Source organism: Lissotriton vulgaris, chromosome 7 (assembly GCF_964263255.1).
Source record: "Lissotriton vulgaris chromosome 7, aLisVul1.2, whole genome shotgun sequence".
NCBI lineage: Eukaryota > Metazoa > Chordata > Amphibia > Caudata > Salamandridae > Lissotriton > Lissotriton vulgaris.
In genome coordinates, this window is record NC_141695.1 from 49,836,291 (window position 1) to 49,855,916 (window position 19,626).

Sequence of the window (19,626 nt, forward strand, 5' to 3'; positions counted from 1 at the left end):
CTGGACAAAAGAGACCATGCTAGTAGACTCATCCCAGAACTCAGTAGCGCGGATGCATTCCTCATCACAGAACCTCAGTCCATAGCTAACCACTTTGCTACCCACTTCTACTCCATCTACAGCTTGGTGACACCCTACACAGAGTTAGAATCCTCGGCTTTCATCAGAGATATCACACTCCCAAGACTATCTGATATCGACCATAAGTTCTTGGATAGCACCCTTACAGTAGATGAAATTGCACTTGCTATCCGCTCACTCCAACCGGGCAAAGCCCTCGGCCCAAATGGAATTCCAATCGAGCTCTACAAGCTCCGTCCCGACAAACCGGCCCCCTATCTAAAAATCATGTGTGAATCCAGTCTCGTCGAAGGCACATTGCCCCGATCAGAGACTTGTCACTATAGTCGTTATACATAAAGATGGAAAAACAAAAACAGACTGCTCCTCTTACCGCCCTATTTCCCTTCTCAATGTGGAACCCAAAATTGTAGCCAAGATTCTATCTAACAGACTGATTAAAGTAATCGGGGATTTAGTACACCCTGACCAATCGGGTTTTATGCCGCGAAGGAACACAGCCCTAAATATGCGCAGACTGCACGGTGTGATGGGCAGGGCCTCAACTATAGAAGAGGATGCGGTCATAGCCTCTTTAGATGCCACTATGGCATTCGATACTCTTGAGTGGCCTTACCTCTTCACAGTGCTTGAGAAGATGGGCTTCGGTCTGGTCGTCTGTCAGTGGGTGTGCCTATTATGTAATAGACATATGGCCCAAATCGTTGTCAATAACAGGAAGTCTGACACATTTGAGCTTAGCCGGGATACACGGCAGGGATGCCCACTCTCCCTGTTGCTCTTCGCCCTTGCCCTCGAACCCCTTGCGGCATGGGTCCGAAAAAACGTCTTGATCCGAGGGATGCAATGGTCGGCGGACTGGGAAGATCGCATCTCCTTGTACGCAGACGACATTCTCATTTATCTGACGTCCCGTAAAAGATCTCTTATTGCCGTATTTGATATCCTCGCTGCCTTCTGCAACTGTTCCGGATTCCGCGTAAACTGGCAGAAATCCCTCCTGATGTTCTTCACGGAGATCCTCCCCCTTGAGGAAAATCGAATTTTACATGGCCAAGTATGTCCCCTATCGTGTACCCCAACGTTCAATGTATGTGCATGGCATCCATGCATTTTCCCTCCATGGCCGAAAATGAAGACGCATATGCATTTGCGTCCAACGTTAACATGTCATCTACCAAGTCCTCCATGAAAGCAACATTAATTTGATTCTTAAACCTATGTTGCCAACACCTTTACATAATGCACGTTTAAGGATGCACACGTTTTTCTGGCTAAGCCGAGCCAGGCCCTGATTTCTGACTCCGAACCACTTCTGTCTCTGAAAGTTGCAGTTTAGGTATGCATCCCTGACCTCTATCCTACTTCCTGCCCAGCCGAGCGGTGCCTGGCTCGGCCTGGCCTGCCTGCCAAGACGGTATTTTGCCTACAGTTATCTGCTCAGCCTCCGCGAAAACACATTCCAGTCTAGTGAAATAGGTAAACATATTCCCTGCTGCAGAGCAAAGGGCCCGGCCTTCCTGTCTCCCTGCAAGTAATTTACTGTTCCCGTTGCCATAGTAGGCCCATGGCCCCGCGCATTGCACCAAGACACGTATGCACACACTAGCATTCAGTGATGAATAGCCTCTGCCCGAGAGACCTTTCACTTCAGATAATACATCCTCCAAACACAAGATACCAGATATGCTATAGGTGCAGGTCGTTCTGACATCTCAGACTTCAGTCTCCTCTACTAGTGCTAAAGTCAAGCCCCCAGCTTTCCCCAGTTACACGTTAATACCACGTCATGCCTAGTTGCGTGCGCATCTGTGGTAAAGGTTCCTGCTGACCCTGCAGATTTCCTCTATGCATCCACCCATCTATGACACTTCTGTGACGTCTCCAGCACACACCTCCGTGTACGCCCTGTGCACGCTTTCTTTCACGCCCATATGTTCTTATCTCTCTTCTTTTCACTTGTTACGCCTACTGTATTCAATGCAACTGTACAGTTTTACTATATATATTGTGTGATGTTAATAAAATGTTGAATATCCCTTCCTGAACCTTAGTGGTGATGGAACCCAATGTCCAGTGTCTCGAGGCACTTAATTAAAGCCCGTATGACTCAGATACCACGGACTCTGCCTCTCATTTATTGAGCTATTCTTATTGTCGTTTAATGTATAGAAAAATAGTCCCGGTAATTTTATTTACCACACCCTTTACCCCACAGCTGTCCCATACCCATCGTCTCTGATCGCTTTAAATACCTGGGTATACACATTTAACTTGACCCGATGCTTAGACATGACTGTAACCTCGCCCCCCCCTTGCAATGTCTCCGTAGCGACGTTGCACACTGGAAGACACTTCCTCTCTCTTTGTTGGATAAGGCCCTTTTCAAAATGATGTCCCTCCCTCGGTTTCTCTATATCCTCCAAAACTCTGCTGATCCTGTCCCTAACGCGTATTTCAAAGCGATCGAGGGACTCCAAAGAGACATTCTGTCGGCGGGGCGACCGCGCATACCCACAAAAAACTTACACTCAGCTGGTATGACGGCGATATTGGACTGCCGGACATCAGGAAGTACTACTGGGCGTCAAACCTCACAACTATCAACCAATGCACATATTGCTGCCCGGAAGATCCCGGTTTCAATATGGACCGGTGGATTCTACCAAATAGATAATTTGCCCTTCCACTATACTCCAAACCGAATAGATTTCCACTTACTGGCCCTACACGATATACAGTCGAAATTTGGCATGCTGCAACCAAATCTCTTGGCTGGAATAATAGGTTGACTCTTGGACTCTCAAAAACTTGGAGACCTGCGACAAACCAAGGGTTTCGACAAATGGGATCTAATTGGTATCTCCCACATCAAAGACCTTTGGAGCGCCGAGGGCATTAAATCATTTGACATACTGCAGAACCAATACTCCCTCATGAACTCAGAGCGCTTCCGCTACCTCTAAGTCCGACATGCACTAAACACAGCACTGCCACGCGGTACAACCCTCCGGACAGCTCCCCCTTAGAAGACAGACTATTAGATGGCCACCTACCTGAGAATGCCATCTCCCTTACCTACCGTAAACTAATAAACAATATGGGCGACCCCTATTGGCACTCCATGATAAATGGACCAATGACGGGATTGAACTAGATGACGAGGACTGGCAAACGGCGGTCTCGTCCCCCAGGACGGTCGCTATTCCTGCGCGACTCCGGCTAGTGCAACTGAAAATCCTTCACAGGACAGACATGACAGGGCCCCAACTAGTACACATAAGTGGACTGCCTGATGACACATGTAGATGGGGATGCACACATACAGGTACTTTTATGCACATACTCTGGCACTGTGACTTGATCAAAGAATATTGGCGTGCAATCCACGCGGTTATGAGCGAAACACTGGGTGTCGAAATCAAACCACTTGCATCTTACTGCCTCCTCAATATCTGGGAGCCTACCGATTTCAACACATATAAAACACAATGGGTCACTCTCGCTTGCATGCTCACTAAGAGTACTATAGCCCAACTCTGGGGGGGGGGCGCATATACACCTACCGTAACTGACTGGGAAAAATACCTCGACTGGAGTATGATGCGTGAAAAAACTGTATATGTAGCACAGGGTGTCCCCTGAAATGGTCTAAAATATGGGCCCATTGAAACGCTCACCGAGGAGATATCTGTTCCCCCCCCCTCAAGAATTAGACAATGAAGATTCCCGCCCACTGAAACTCTCGATTGTTTCCTTTGTAACGTACTGTACCCTATCTACTAATTACTGTGATTATGGACCATCATGTCGAGATTGTTTAATAAAAAGATTTATTAAAAAAAAAAAAAAATTTGGATGGTAAGTAAAGCTTTACCATACTTAATTTCAAATATATGTACATATATATCTTCAAGGTACATTGATGTGGAATTAAGAATAGTAAATCAATACGTTTTTTTGCGCTTACAGTCTTGACATTTTTTAAATCGTCTTTTTTGACATGATATTTTGTCCACCCAATATACATAAATTGTCCTATCCTCTAACATTCTGTGCAAGGAATTCATAACATGTTAAACACATCATTTGTGATGTTCAAATGTCTTTCTCCTGGTCTGGGAATATTTTCAGTGATAGACCAGGGATACAAAGCAGACCTAACCTGTACAAGCATCACATTATTGAAAGTTGTCTACTTCCTTTTTGTGAAAGTCCCAAACACAACATAACTCACTCCCAGAGCCTGCCGGCACAACTGGCTCCATTCGATTCAAGGTAAAAAATTCCTCAAACCATATCATATGAGTAAAACGTTCTGTATTGTTTAGGATTCACATCTGTGATTTACCCTTACTGTATCATCACCACAGATGAGGAAGTTGTTACAAACCATGTAGCCCTCATATGTAGTGTAACAATTCAAAATTGCCACAATTGTGTCTCAGAGTACGCCGCCTCTGTATGTAGGCCATGGTGCGTCTGTCCAAATGATGAGTTGGACATCATTGGGGTGGCTCTCACATGAGACTAATCCTCCAGTTTAATCCTCCACTTCTTGTTCTTCATCCTCTGTTGTTGAATGCAATATGGAGATGCTAGAACTTGATGTCAGTGTCCTTCATTCTTCAAGTTGGCCCAGACCTGATCTGCATCCACTTACCAGCCTGTATTTGCTGTGATGAAAATGTTTCCTAATGGTGCACCATTGTCTCCATGTTCTTAGTTGAGCACGCCAAGGTGCCTTCTGTCATTGAATGTTATTAGCAGTTGCTTCTTTGGGATTGTGAAGAAGTAAGTGTTGCCTCTTCGGATGATGTTTATTTTGTCAGTGAAGGTAAGCATGCATTTGATGTTCCTTTCTTTGATTCTCCTTTTTATTGCCAGAAATGAGTTGCATCTGGACAGCACTGCTCCCACGAAGTTCCGATGGATGATCATCTTCTTCTTGTTAACCTGGATGTGTCTCTTTTTTCTGGTTTAAATGGTCTCAGTCGTTATAATTGCATAATCAAGTCACCACCAGTCTAGGGTGAGAACTTGATGAAGGAGAAGGCCCCAGAACCTGGAATGCACTATTCAATGACAAGAAGCTTGATAAGCCACGAGGCTCTATCTGTTTGCTAAACAAATCCTCCAGATATAATTCAATGCTTACATATTCAGGTTTTTCTGGTATGCCAGTCCTCCTAAAGCTACCCTTTGAGCCCTATGCTTGGAATTTTGGATAACAAATTCATTCCTAGTGGTCCACTACCTGATTCTGTAGTTCTTTTGTCAATGGTCTCATTGAGGCAAATTTGACTCAGTATCTGCTACTCTGCCAGGCAATTGATATTGGTAAGCCTTGAGAAGGCTGGGACACATGACTGAAGAGATCAATCTGTTTTCCAAGCTGTTCTCCAATGGCTGTGAGTGCAGTCAAGTTTGGCCACCTCCAGTCCACCTTGTGACCTCTGATTTACACCTGCAGATTCCGAGCCTTTTCCATGTTAATATCAGGGGCACGGTCTTGTGTTATCCATCTTACAGCTGTAGAGTGCTTATTTCCACCTGATCAGTAGCCTGTTGTCTTATAACTCGCTTCAAAACTTGTCCCCTTCGCACTTTCTATTTGTAAACAAATTGCAACCTGAATAAGCAACCTGGGCGCCATTGGTGACCTTGTGTTCAGCAATTTAGTTGTCTATAGAATGTATCTGGGAGGGGGGACGAGAGAGATTGCAGCAAGATACTCCAGAGCCAGAAGTAAACACACTGGTATCTATGTGTAAGGGTCCCTGCGTTGGCACACAGCTGTTCTTTTTGCTCTGGCACAGGGGTGAGCACAGGGGTGGCACATATTCCCGTAAACATGGTGCATCCCTGCATTTTTTAAATTAAGCAGCTTAGCGCAGCAGAATTGTTTGCTGCAAATTGTTTGTACATATGCCCCATGGTCCTCCTGTGTACATCACTTGCATTCACTGCCACACCCAGTCAGATTAAGTAGATGAGAGGAGTTCAGGTGATCCCTACCATGGCAGCTGAAACCTGTGTGCTCTGACTCTGCATGCCAGGGCAGCTGAGTGTAATATAGTTTAATCTAGACTACTATGGACATGGCTCTCGAAATGCCCTATGTGTTGATACTTTCCATTGCCTACATATCCCCCACTCCTCAGGTGGGTTGTTTCTCCTCTGAGAAACCCATTCCATGCTATGGATTTCCAGGATAGGTTAAAGTGCATGGGCACAGGTGAGAGAGGGGCATATTTCCTAAACATAACGTGCAGAGCAGCACCCCAAACCATCTTGCTGCGCACAGATGTGTCATTAGGAAAGTGCAAGGATGCGCTGTGTTTACAACAATACAACGCATCCCTGTGCCTTCATCTGACTGGTGAACAATAGACTGGTTAGTGCCACCGTAGGTACTCTTGCACCAAGGGGCAAGGGTGCCTGCTACGGCAGTCGGCTGCTGAATGTGCACCAGCACTGGCAGTAAGAACAGGAATCTGCCATGTCGTGTAGAGACGGCACATTCATGTAGTTTTCTTTTGATGTAGGGCAGCACAGCTAGAAGGCTTGCAGTACTGCCCTGCTGCAAAATATTGTTAATATTATGTGTAACCATAGATGAGCCAGCATACTACCCTTTGGTATGCAGACAGTGCAACAGAACGCTGGGGCAAGGCTGCCTACAGTGCATAATATGACCTAGTTACTGACATTGCTCCTTGTTGCAACTTACCCTGCTGCTGTTGTTGATCGTCATAGCCAGCACTGTCCTGTCCCCCAGCTAATATCACCGATTCCTTGGAGATTACCTCTGACACCTGCTCCTCCAAGGGGTCCAGCTGCTCCTGGTGTGCTGGACTACCACATCCAGGGGTATAATGTCAATGAAGTGACAGAGCGCAGTGTTAGCCTTGTTGGCTGAAAGCTGCGCTTCACCACTTCAGAAACTCAGGGCTACACCGTATTTACAAGACTACGGTGCAGCCCTGCCTTACAGGTGCCTAGCGCCAATGCAGACACTCTTGCACCATTGTGCAAGGGTGCTTGAGTTGCATTGGAAGATTGTTTATGTGCAGGGATGTGTCCCTTTCGGCATATAAGCACTAACCAGTGGCGTTTTGTAACCTCTACGTGTGCTGCATAGAAGTTGCATTGCGTAAATATTTTAATGATTGTTTATGTGCAGTAATGAACACGTTAATGCACATGTGCTGCATAACGCAGCACACATAGAAACAGCAAAAACGAGGAGAAATAAAGCATTTCTCCTTGTTTTGCCAGAGTAAGACCAGGTTTTTCCTGGTCTTAATTTTGCCGCTGCCCCATATTTATGCCACCTTAACCCCTTCGATACTCTGGTCGGCCGAGAGCCATCCAGAACCACGGTGTTCGCGTGCTCAGGACGGCTCCCAGCCATCCTTGTATATTGCACCGGAAATCCCTCTGGTGCACCAGAGGGATTTCCTTTTTGCCCCAACAACCTCAGGAGCTGGGGTAGAGCTTCCTTAGTTCCCTATGGTGTTGCCTTGGTTTCTCTGAAACGTCGCGCTAACGTCATTTCAAATAAACCAAAACTGAAACGAGCTGATAGGCCCATTTCAGTTTCACTTTCTACGTGCTCAGGGGGCCATCTCAGCCCCCTGGGCACGTAGAAAGTCATGAGAAGTATAATTGGGAAGGAGAGATACCCCTCCCCATTGGATACCTGCTCAGGGATCACTCCAGGAGGGCAAATCCCAAGCAGGGATCCACCTACTAGACACCAGGGAGGGGGAGCTGCCCATTGGGCAAGGGCCTTTGCTCCCCCAATTTTCTTTTGGTGCAATTTTAGCTTTAGGCCACCAATCTCCCCCCCGGGGGGGGCAGAAAGCCCATTAGATCCAGGGATTCTTTTGTTTGGGGTGGGGCTTCCAAAGATGGGCATGACAATGCCCCCCCCCCCCAGTGAAATGCCAGTGTTTTTGACCCCCAGGGCGGCAGAAAGCCCACTTTTTAAATTTGATTTATGTCTGGAGGCTGCCCAAGATGGGCATGCCAATGCCCCCACTGCCCCACACCAAAACTCCCATCTTGCTGCCCTCCCTAGGGGCCAGATGGGGCAGTACTCCCTAATCTGCTTCTGGGGGGGCAGAAACTCCCACTAGATGTCAGTTTTTTTTTAAATTTTATGTAGGGGTTGGGGGCTGCCCAGGATGGGCATGTCAATTCCCCCACCCCCAAAAAAAGTTGAGACCATCTTTCTGCTCCCCCCCAGGGGGCAGATGGGGGCAGTAGCCCCTGATTTGCCTCCCGGGTGGGGGGGCAAAAATTCCACAAGGCACCAATGATTATGATTTTTTTTAAACATATTGGTGGGGGCTGCCCTGAATGGGCATGCTGATGCCCCCACCCTCCCAAACAATTGCCACAGTCTTTCTCCCCCCCCACCGAGGCATATGGGGGCAATAGCCCCTTATCTGGACCCCTGTGGGCAGAAAGCTCACTAAGCATCAGGGGAGATTTGTTTTCAAAATTCAGGGGTGGGGGCAACCCAGAATGGGCATGTCAATGCCCCCACCACCCCCCAAAACATGGCAAAGTCTTTCTGCCCCCCAGGAGGCAGATGGGGTCAGTAGCCCCAGATCTGCCCCCCCTGGGGGCAGCAGAGAGAACTCTAGGCACCAGAGATTACGCTGGCTTTTTTATACGTGGAGGTGAGGGCTGTCCAGAATGGGCATACCATCCCACTAAAAATAAAGCCATATTGTTTCTGCCCCCCCCTTCCCTTGGAGGCTTATCAGGGAAACACCCCCCGCAGAAGAAAGCCAACTAGGCACTGACTTTTTTTACGCAATGTGCCTACCTATTGATTTTAGGCCCTAGCGCAACAGGCACCTAGGGAATCATAGCATTACAAATCTCAAACTTAGTTTAAATGAACACATTTTCGTCATATTTCTGTGATGGAAAGTTCTGGAATCTAGGTGGATCTACAAAATTCCACCCATCCCACATTTTCCAAAGTCTTCCGATAAAAAGGGTACCTCACTCATGTGGGTGGGCTAAGTACCCGCGACAAGTAAGGGCTCAAAATGTATTGTGGAGACATCCAAATTACCTATCACAAAATTACCTGGTTTTGCAAGTGGGGGGGGTCACCTAGGTTTTTGGCCATCTAGGGAAACCTACCAAAACCCCACATTTCTGAAAACTAGACCCCAGGGGAAGTCCAGGGAGGTATAGCTTGGGTGGACTCACCAATGTTTTCCTACCCAGAATCCCCTGCAAACCTCAAATTTAGCTGTGTGGGATCACCAGGCTGACACAAATTTCCTAACACCCAGCATTCCCCCAGGTCTCCCAATAAAAATGGCACCTCACCCATGAGGATGGCGCAAGTACCTATGACAGGCAATGGCCCAAAACATATAGTGGAGAATTCAAAATTACCAATCACAACATTACCTGGTTTTGCAAGGTTGGTCACCTGGGTTTTTGTCCCCCGGGCTCGGCTGCCATCTTGGGAAACCTACCAAACCCAAACCAAATAGCTACTGCTTCTAAATTCTAGATTTTGTTCCCATTTCAGAAATACATAGGTGTCTTTCACACTGATTTTTCACTGTTTATATTTCCCAAAATGAATTTCTATAGACCCAGTACACAATAAAAACCATTGCAAGATACTGCTCAGTTATTGGCTCTGGGTTCCTCGGGGACTTGTGAACCCACAAGTCTTATATATCCTCACAACCAGAAGGACGGATGTAACGCTATATTGATTTAAGATATCTGTCATACTTAGAAGAAGTTACAGGTGAAAATGTTGGCACAAATGGCTGTTTTTTTCAACTCATTTTCAATTTTTCCAATTTTCAACTGTTAGTTTCTTTAAAAAGACCTTGAAGGATCTACACAAATGACACATTGCTGAACTCAGAATTTTGTCTACTTTGTTGAAATGTATAGCTTTCCAGAATCCATTGTTGTTTTCTACCCATTTCACCACTAACTGGAAGGAGGTTGAAAGTCCACAAAAATAGGAAAAATAGTCCCAATAAAATGCCAAAACTGTGTACAAAATTTTGATTTCCTGACAAAATTCTGTCAGTCCCTGAAAGCTGGGAAGGTGGTGATTTCAGCACCCCAAACTCTTTGTTGATACCATTTGCACGAAAAAAACTGATGCTTTCATCTGCAGCACTTTTGTTTTGGCTGGTCATCCTGGCTGGTATTGAGGTTGTTAGGGTTGTTGTCCTAGGCTGTGATCACTCCTGTCTGCTCCATTGCTGCATTCATGAAAGTTTGCCATTTTTTTCAGGTAGCAGCATTTTTTCCCCCTATTAGGTGCAAAAAAGTGACGCTCGGACATCTAGCGTCTATTCCATATTCAAGATGCTAATTGGCCGAATGCTTGGAACTCTGTTCAAGATAACATCAGGATTCACCAATATATTGATGATACACAACTCTGCCTGAAAGTCTCATCTTTCTCACACATCCAGTGGTTCAAACAATGCACATCGTCCGGATATAGATATCTAGCTCCTGCCTGAAGCTCAATTCTACCAATTCAGAATTCCTGTTATTTTCCAAGAACAACAAACTAGGAACAGTAGTAATATTACTATCAAGTATGTCGACCCAACAGAGTTCACCTGCACCCGGACCTGCCTCGCACCAGCACCCGCCAAGCCGAACATCAGCAGCAACCACCTCAAGTGCATCCTGCTCAACACCCGCTCCGTCCACAGACACGCCATCGAACTCTGGAACCTCATCGACACCACAGCTCCTGACGTTGCCTTCCTCACGGAAACCTGGATGAACGACTCCTCAGTGCCCGACATCGCCATCGCCATCCCAGAGGGATACAAGATCACCCGGAGAGATCGCAACATCCTGACTGGGGTAGGCATCGCCATCATCCACAGGGACACCATCCAAATCCCGACCAACACCGACGACACCCTGACTACCGCCGAACACCTACACTTCCAGATCCGCACCGACCCGAAGACCACCCTCAGAGGCACCCTGATCTACCGACCCCCGGGACCACGCACACAATTCAGCGAGGACATCGCCGACTTCGTCAGCCCGCATGCCCTCCCCTCCGCTGACTACATCCTCCTGGGGGACATCAACTTCCACCTGTAGAACAACAACGACCGCAACACCATCACCCTGCTCGACAACCTCGCCAACCTCGGACTCAAGCAGCTGGTGTCCACCCCCACCCACCTCGCCGGACACACACTCGATGCCGTCTTCTCATCCAGCAAAGACATCGCCTTCAGCCACGCCTTCAGTGGACTCCACTGGACGGACCACAGCTGCGTCCACTTCACCTTCAGAAGAACGACGATCCACCACCACCAGCAACAGGTTGCTCGAAGAAGCTGGAACAAGATCACAGCCGACCAGCTCGCCGCTTCCCTGAGCCAGAACCCTCCCGCCAGCTCAGCGAACCCCAGCCAGGCCGCCGACAACCTCACAAAGTGGATCAGCAACTGCGCGGACGAACTCGCCCCACTGAGGACCCCGCCCAGCAGACCCGGCAGCAAGAAGGCCCCATGGTTCACCCACGAACTCAAGAGCTCCAAGAAGAACTGCCGAGCCCTCAAGAAAGCCTGGAGAAGGGAACCAACACCGGACAACATGACCACCCTCAAGCTTGCCACCCGGAAGCACCACCTACTGATCCGCGCCACCAAGAAAACTGCATTCAAGGACCGGCTGGACAACAACGCACACAACTGCAAGGAACTCTTCAACATCGTGAAAGAGCTCTCCAACCCCAACGCTGGAAACAACGACATCACCCTTCGCAAGACCTCTGCAACTCCCTCGCCTCCTACTTCCACAACAAGATCGCGGACATACACAACAGCTTCAGCACTCAACCGACGCACGCCACGACCGAACCACCGCCCCCTACCACCACCCTCCGCGCCTGGACTCCGATCAGCACTGAAGACACCGTCCGCATGATGAACTCCATCCACTCCGCATCTCCGACCGACCCCTGCCCTCACCACGTCTTCAACAAGGTCGACGCTGTCATCGCACCCCACCTGCGGGACATCATCGACACCTCCTTCGACACCGCCACCTTCCCGGAGAGCTGGAAGCACGCCAAACTCAGTGCTCTACTAAAGAAACCAACAGCGGACCGCACCAAACTCAAGAATTACCGCCCCATCTCGCTCCTCCCGTTTCCAGCCAAAGTCATCGAGAAGACCGTCAACAAACAGCTGGCCGCCTTCCTCGAGACAAATGGATCCCTCGACCCCTCACAGTCTGGCTTCCGAGCCAATCACAGCACCGAGACCGCCCTCATCGCTGCCACCGATGACATCCGAGCCCTGATGGACAATGGAGAAACAGCGGCCCTCATCCTCCTAGATCTCTCCGCGGCATTCGACACTGTCTGCCACCGCACCCTAGTGCAGCGCCTCAGCAACATCGGAATCCAGGAGAAGGCACTGGAATGGATCATCTCCTTCCTTGACGGAAGAACACAGAGAGTCCGTCTACCACTGTACAAGTCAGAGGCCACCGAAGTCATCTGCGGCGTCCCTCAAGGATCCTCGCTGAGCCCCACCCTCTTCAACGTCTACATGAGCCCCCTCACGGCCATCGCACGCCAACACAACCTCAACATCATCTCCTACACTGACGACACCCAGATGATCCTCTCCCTGACCAACGACCCCGCCGCCGCCAGAGCCAACCTTCACGAAGGGATGAAAGACGTAGCCGAGTGGATGACGACCAGCCGCCTGAAACCGAACTCAGACGAGACGGAAGTCCTCATCCTGGGCTCCTCGCCCTCCGCCTGGGACGACTCCTGGTGGCCCCTCGCCCTGGGCACCGCACCCAAACCGACAGACCACGCACACAACCTGGGCTTCATCCTGGACTCCTCCCTCTCCATGACCAGACAAGTCAACGCCCTCTCCTGCTTCAACACCCTGTGCATGCTACGGAAGATCTTCTGGTGGATCCCCACCGAGACCAGGAAGACGGTCACCCAGGCCCTCATCACCAGCAGACTGGACTACGGCAACGCCCTCTACGCCGGAACCACCGCCAAGCTCCAGAAGAGACTCCAGCGGATCCAGAACACCTCAGCCAGACTCATCCTCGACATCCCACGACACAGCCACATCTCCGGACATCTGAGAGACCTGCATTGGCTCCCCGTCAACAAAAGAATCACCTTCCGTCTCCTCACCCACGCACACAAAGCCCTACACGATCAAGGCCCGAGCTACCTCAACAACCGCATCAACTTCTACGCTCCCAAACGCCATCTCCGATCAGCCAGTCACGCCCTCGCCGCCATCCCCCGCATCCGAAGAACGACAACAGGAGGAAGGTCCTTCCCCTACCTGGCCGCCAAGACCTGGAACTCCCTCCCTCCCGACCTGCGCCTGACCCAAGACCACCTCTCCTTCAGGAAGAAGCTCAAGACCTGGCTGTTCGAGCAGTAGCAGCACCCACCCTCCCCCCAAGTGCCTTGAGACCCTCCGGGTAAGTAGTGCGCTCTATAAATGTCTTTGATTGATTGATTGATTGAACAGAAGTGTTAATATTTACTCTACTCCTCTAACAGTATTGGGTCCTACTCCGATTTGACACTTCGCATCACTACACTTTACCACAGAGACGGATGGACCTTTGTTGGCTGTAGTGAGGGGGGACAAATCAGGATGTCACCTCATAATTAGATAAAACCATAATTAAATCAGTAATATTTACAGAGACATGTCTGAACTTGTCATGGCCTACTACCACAATTTTCAAAGTAAGTCTATGTAAAATATTCCTAAAAATCATTTCACTAAAATAGTTTTTAGGTTTTCATCATCATAATAATGTCAAGTATTAATACTGTAAATAACATCCATATACCATGTAGAGTAATATAATTGTACCAGGTTCTACTTCTCTTGGTGCATCAGAGTGAAAGCAATAGAGATGCTAAGTCTCATCATTAAGAATTGCTCTACTTTGCAAGTAAAAGCATTTTAATCAAACATTTTCTTACCTATTCTGTTATAATACTTAATTATTAAGCATGTTAGACTTATCACATTTAAAGTCTTTTGTTCCCACAAATGTAAGCACGCTTTTATGTTGCTAGTCCTTCAATTTTTCTGTTTCTGTGTTGTTTTTCTAGTGCAAAGTGCAGGTTAGAGTGGCTGTGTCTTAATTATTAATTGTCTCATGTAAAGAACAATCAGCTTTTATGCAACTTCAAACACATAGCCAAAAGATAAGAAAGGGCTAGTACCGGATCTCTGGAAGTGAAAGTGAAACTTAATTTTTCCACAACAGGGCTTTAGAATTGCTTTTCAACCCCTGGTGCTTCCACATCTGGATAGCGGTAACAGACTGCTTTATGGCCTCCCAGCTCCATATTGGAACCCCTTAAGAGGATCCTACATGCAGCAGAACATCTCATCCAGGGCATTAAGAAATATGATGAGATCACCCCCATCTTGATGGATATCTATTGGCTCCCCTTGCAGCTCAAATCATATTTAGCTGCACCATTTACAAAGCCATCATGATCAGCACCCCTGTTTATCCTGCAGACAAGCTTGCCATAACTGCCCTAGTTCACCTAGAGCTAGGACAATTTTAGACTGCAGAATGCAGTCCAAAAAGAATGCAAAACAAATAACAAGGTAGCAATAGTTTTCCAACTATACAACCTAGATCTGGAACAACATCCCTGCATCCATGAGAGCCACACCAACACTGCTCCAATGTAGAAAAATGTTGAATATAGACTTCTTTAAAGAACACTTCGTAACAATGCGTTAACAGTTCCCAAATCATCTTCCTCTTCTAACATTCATTAACTTTTTCCTGGACTTTTACCACTAAAAGCACTTAACTTGGAGAGAGGAGTTGGCCTAATGGCTAGGGCGGATGTACCATGTTACAACGCATACCGTTACAACTACCTACTATTACAACGCGACCATTACAACGCATACCATTACAACGCATAGCGCTTTGAGGTGCTGGATAGTGGTAAGTATAATTTACTATTCTAACTCCAGTCCCCGTGGACCCTAGGGAAGGTGTTGGATAGTAAATTATACTTATTCCCTATCCTAGAGCGCCCCCCAGCGCAATGTGTTGTAATGGTATGCGTTGTAAAAGTCGCGTTGTAATGGTAGTGCGGAGTAACGAATGCGTTGTAACAGGTGTATACCGGCTAGGGCAGCTGACCTCAAATCTGGGGAACTGAGTTTGAGTCTCGGCAATGACGCTGACCAACCTGTGATTCTGGGCAAATCACTTAATCTCCCCGTGGCTAACAACAATGAATGTGTCCTCAACTGGTGCTATGTAAGGCACTCTGATACCTGATTTGGGTCAAGTTTGCGCTATATAAAATACTATAAAAAAAGACATCTATTGCTTTGTTTGCCCTATAGAAATACTGCATACATGTATACCTACAGAAACAATAAACAAACCCAGCAAATTGCACAAATACTCCCTACAAAATACGTACAGCCGAACTGGCACATGTAGTCAGAAATGTACACTCATGGATTAAGCTCTTCGTGCCATAAACATACATAGACAGAAGTACAACACACATGTTGTTATGTTAAGTTCAAATCAAATCAAAAAAGGCTTTATTCGATTTTAGGTTTAAAATCATAAAAGCATTCAGACAGATATTAGAATACGTTTTAGAAAACATTTTAAAATAAAACTCATAATGGCTTTAAATTGCACAGTTAAAAGGGTTAAGCATGCTTTACACAACCTTTAGGCAACATTGTAGGTAACAGTGTTCTAAACGATTTAATAATTACAATACATAAAACTATTGTACGATGGTTTAGGACAATTAAAAGCCACTGAAAAACTAGTGCCATTACTTAAATGGGTTCCTCTACCCACTGGGTTGTTGTCAATGCCCCGGGGGGTAGGGGAAAGCATGTAGGACGTATTAGGGTAAAAGTCATGTAGATTCCAGGTAGAAATAAGTCCATCGCCATTTTGAGATAGCCATGTCTGCATGTATGGCACAATATGTCTGCTCCTAAATCGTATCAGGATCAAATCGCCCAAGATGTCTTTTTTAAGGGGTCCAAGCCAGCCCACCCTCCGGACACTTATTATTCGGCCATCAAGATGGTAGGGCAGAAGTCTGTTTTTAGATAACCAGAACTTGACCTTGTTCATAAGTTGATGTTGTCTCTCAGCTTTACCCTTTGTTAGTTCGGGAACTCCAGAGAGAACAATTACAAAAGGCGCTGCTTCTGGAGGTAAGTGTATATGGGTGGTGCGCACATGTTTAGATGGAATGTGACGTGCTGTTGTCAATTTTGGGGGGGCTTTGGGATTGATAGGCAACAAGGAGGTGGGAATTGGCAATTGAGTAGCCACCGCTTCATAAGGAGTGATCAGATTAGGTAGATTTGGAAGAGCGGTTGTCGGCGGGCATTGAGTTGTTGCAACGTTGGTTGAGGATTTCAGAAGAGATTCAATAGTGTTCTCCAACCCCGTCAGCTTCTCCCCCAACGTAGTGATTTTGTCCATCAAGGGGTGTATTAAAGATTTGATCAGTTGCTCGACCATAGTCAGCAGAGCCTGATGGGAGGATGGTGATAAGTCGTCCAGGTTAGCAACAGGTGGCGAAATAAAGGACAAATTAATTAAAGGTGGTATAGGACTTAGAGAAGGTTTATCAAGTTTTTGTGTTTTAGGAAGACTCCCATTGTCTTTGTCCCCATCGATCTTCCTTTTGGCAGGTGTAACCCTGGGAGGTATTTTATGGGTATCAGGGAAGGATTTCAGCTCCCTTGGACATAGTGATAAGCTGCAGCATTTTAACGTGGGGGAAAGTGCTGCTGGAACATACTTAACCTTACACAGGCTATTTAAGTCATCCAGCCAAGGAATACTAGATGGAGAATGTGCAAATATATCATCCGGGATTTTGTCGGACATATCCCCTGTTTTGGGCTTAGGCATAGTTACAGAAAGTACAAGTCGGAAATTTACCTCTAAACAGACAAAGGGGGTGGCCCGTCCCCGTCCTCCTTAGTCCGATGAGGGCCGCAGAGGGCCCGCCCTTTGCCCGGGCTTAGCCCCGGGCTATGTCCCACGCGCGTCCCGCGTCGCGGAAATATGAGCGAGATTAAATCTCTGGAGGTGGGGGGGGGGGGGCGGGAACGCCGAGGGAAGAGGCAGCACCGGTGACTCACCGAGCCTGCTGGTCCTCGCAGTCCCTCGGCGTGTGGTACACTTCGTCTCCTTTCCTCACAAGGCAGCCCTCAGGGTCCGATTCAGAAAGCGCTTGCAGTGCGCAAAAATCCCAAGTCCTTCTCCCCAGCAGCAACCCACAGTGAGCGGCTCCCGCGGAGCGGGGGCCGCGAAAAGTATTTCAATTGTCCAGGTGGGGGGGCGGGAACGCCGAGGGAAGAGGCAGCAGCTGTGACTCACCGAGCCTGCTGGTCCTCGCAGGCCCTCGGCGTGTGGTACACTTCGTCTCCTTTCCTCACAAGGCAGCCCGCAGGGTCCGATTCAGAAAGCGCTTGCAGTGCGCAAAAATCCCAAGTCCTTCTCCCCAGCAGCAACCCACAGTGAGCGGCACCCGCGGAGCGGGGGCCCGAAAAGTATTTCAAATGTCCAGGTGGGGGGGTGGGAACGCCGAGGGAAGAGGCAGCAGCTGTGACTCACCGAGCCTGCTGGTCCTCGCAGTCCCTCGGCGTGTGGTACACTTCGTCTCCTTTCCTCACAAGGCAGCCCGCAGGGTCCAATTCAGAAAGCGCTTGCAGTGCGCAAAAATCCCAAGTCCTTCTCCCCAGCAGCAACCCACAGTGAGCGGCATGTTATTTTAACTTGATAAAGTGCAACAGACCTACCCAGAGGTATATCATAGTGCTCGGCCAGCACATAACAAACATCCAGAACCTAAAACAGGTTTTCAATATTTTTTTTACTTTAGTGAAATCCGAGCAGAAGTAGAGATGGAGTTGATTCCAGGCACTAGGGACTGTGAAAGAAAAAGCTCTGCCACCGTATCTAGGGATAAGAACACGGGGACAGTAAGTAGCTCCTTAGCGCTAGATCTTAAAATGCAGGAAGGCTGATATATATGCAATTTGTCCTTTAGGAATGAAGGGGTTCATGATGATGATAGATTCAACCCAGATCTGTGACTGGGGCAGAGTGTCTGAAAAGTTTCAGTGCCCCGTCCATCATCTCCTTGATTTTGCTTTGTTTTCCCTAAGTTGGCAGGTTATGCCCAGAAGTGGGTCCATTGTTCACTTTGCCACTGGATTCAAGCTAGCCTAGCTGATGAGGGCTGTTAGCCTAAACCGGTCCCGGAATGCTTGTTTCCAGTCCATGGAAGACAGGGCTTGGCAGTTCGGGCTGGACTGTTCCCATGAGGCAAAGGGTCAAGACTGATTTGCATACAGCTGTGTCTGAACTGGGGTGGCAAAGTGAGCTAAAGAACGTTGATGGATTCAACCCAGATCTGTGACTGGGGGTGAGTGTCTGAAAGGTTTCAGCGCCCCGTCCATCATCTCCTTGTATTTGCTATAAAGGGGTTCTACCCATCAAGGCAACATATCTATAAAAAGATTTCTGATAGGAAGCCATTAAAGTGCTCTGTGAGTGGGCTGCGACATTACAGACCAGTCGGGTAGCTGTGTTGTGCACCACCTAGAGTTTAGAGAGTAAGGTGCCATTAGCTTCGATAAACATAGAATTACTGTAATCAAGGAGGCTAATGAACTAGTCCTGGACCAATGTTTTCCTGGCAAAAGAAGCTAGCCAAGGAAAGACCCTCCTCAGTAGTCTCATAGTCGCAAAACAGGAACAACAGATTTCAACTATGTATTCCTTCATGGATAGTCCCTAGTCTAGTTTAACATCCAGGTTTTTTGTGGTGTCACCAGGGGAGGGAGTTGCCCCTGATTACTTGGGCCACAAATCGGTGGTGGAGAGGAGCTGAGCCTTTCAGAAAAGCAACATTTCCGTTTTTTCACCGTTTAACTGGAGACAGTTACTTGTCTTCCAGGCTGCATTTCTCTTACGTTTTAGGAATGAGAGAAGACCCCATTAGTTCCAGGGAACAGGGTGCAGTGGACAAAAAGTCAAAAGAGAATCCCTGGATTTCTGCTTTTTTACTCACTCTCTCTCACAACTCATTAGCTACAGGACTATTACCAGCTAGCTTTAAAGAGGCACGTGTTAAACACTTGATAAAAAAAACAGGGGCCGATCCAACCAGCTTGGAAAACTACAGGCCAATATCCCAGCTGCCTTTTCTGTCTAAGATTTTAGAACAGCATGTATTAAGATCATTATCACCCTTCCTGGAATCATGTCATCTACTCCATTAGCGGCAAGCGGGGTTTCATGCCCATCATAGCACTGAATTATTAATGCTCTTGGTGCTGGATGAGCATAGATGCATGGCTGACAGTAAAAAACCAAGCGCCCTGATACTTTTAGATCTTTCAGCGGCGTTTGATACTGTCAGCCATACATTGCTCCTGGACAGACTGGCTA

General features: G+C 47.7%; 1 long non-coding RNA gene across 1 annotated transcript in view; it reads left to right on the forward strand.

Annotated features, from left to right (window-relative positions):
* Nucleotides 1-16,915, forward strand: part of LOC147700698 (uncharacterized) — a 68,653-nt gene extending 51,738 nt beyond the window's left edge. Inside the window, exon 4 of the long non-coding RNA XR_015297407.1 lies at nucleotides 16,887-16,915. This is a non-coding gene — a long non-coding RNA (uncharacterized LOC147700698). The remainder of the gene's footprint in view (nucleotides 1-16,886) is intronic.
* Nucleotides 16,916-19,626: the final 2,711 nt, after the last annotated feature.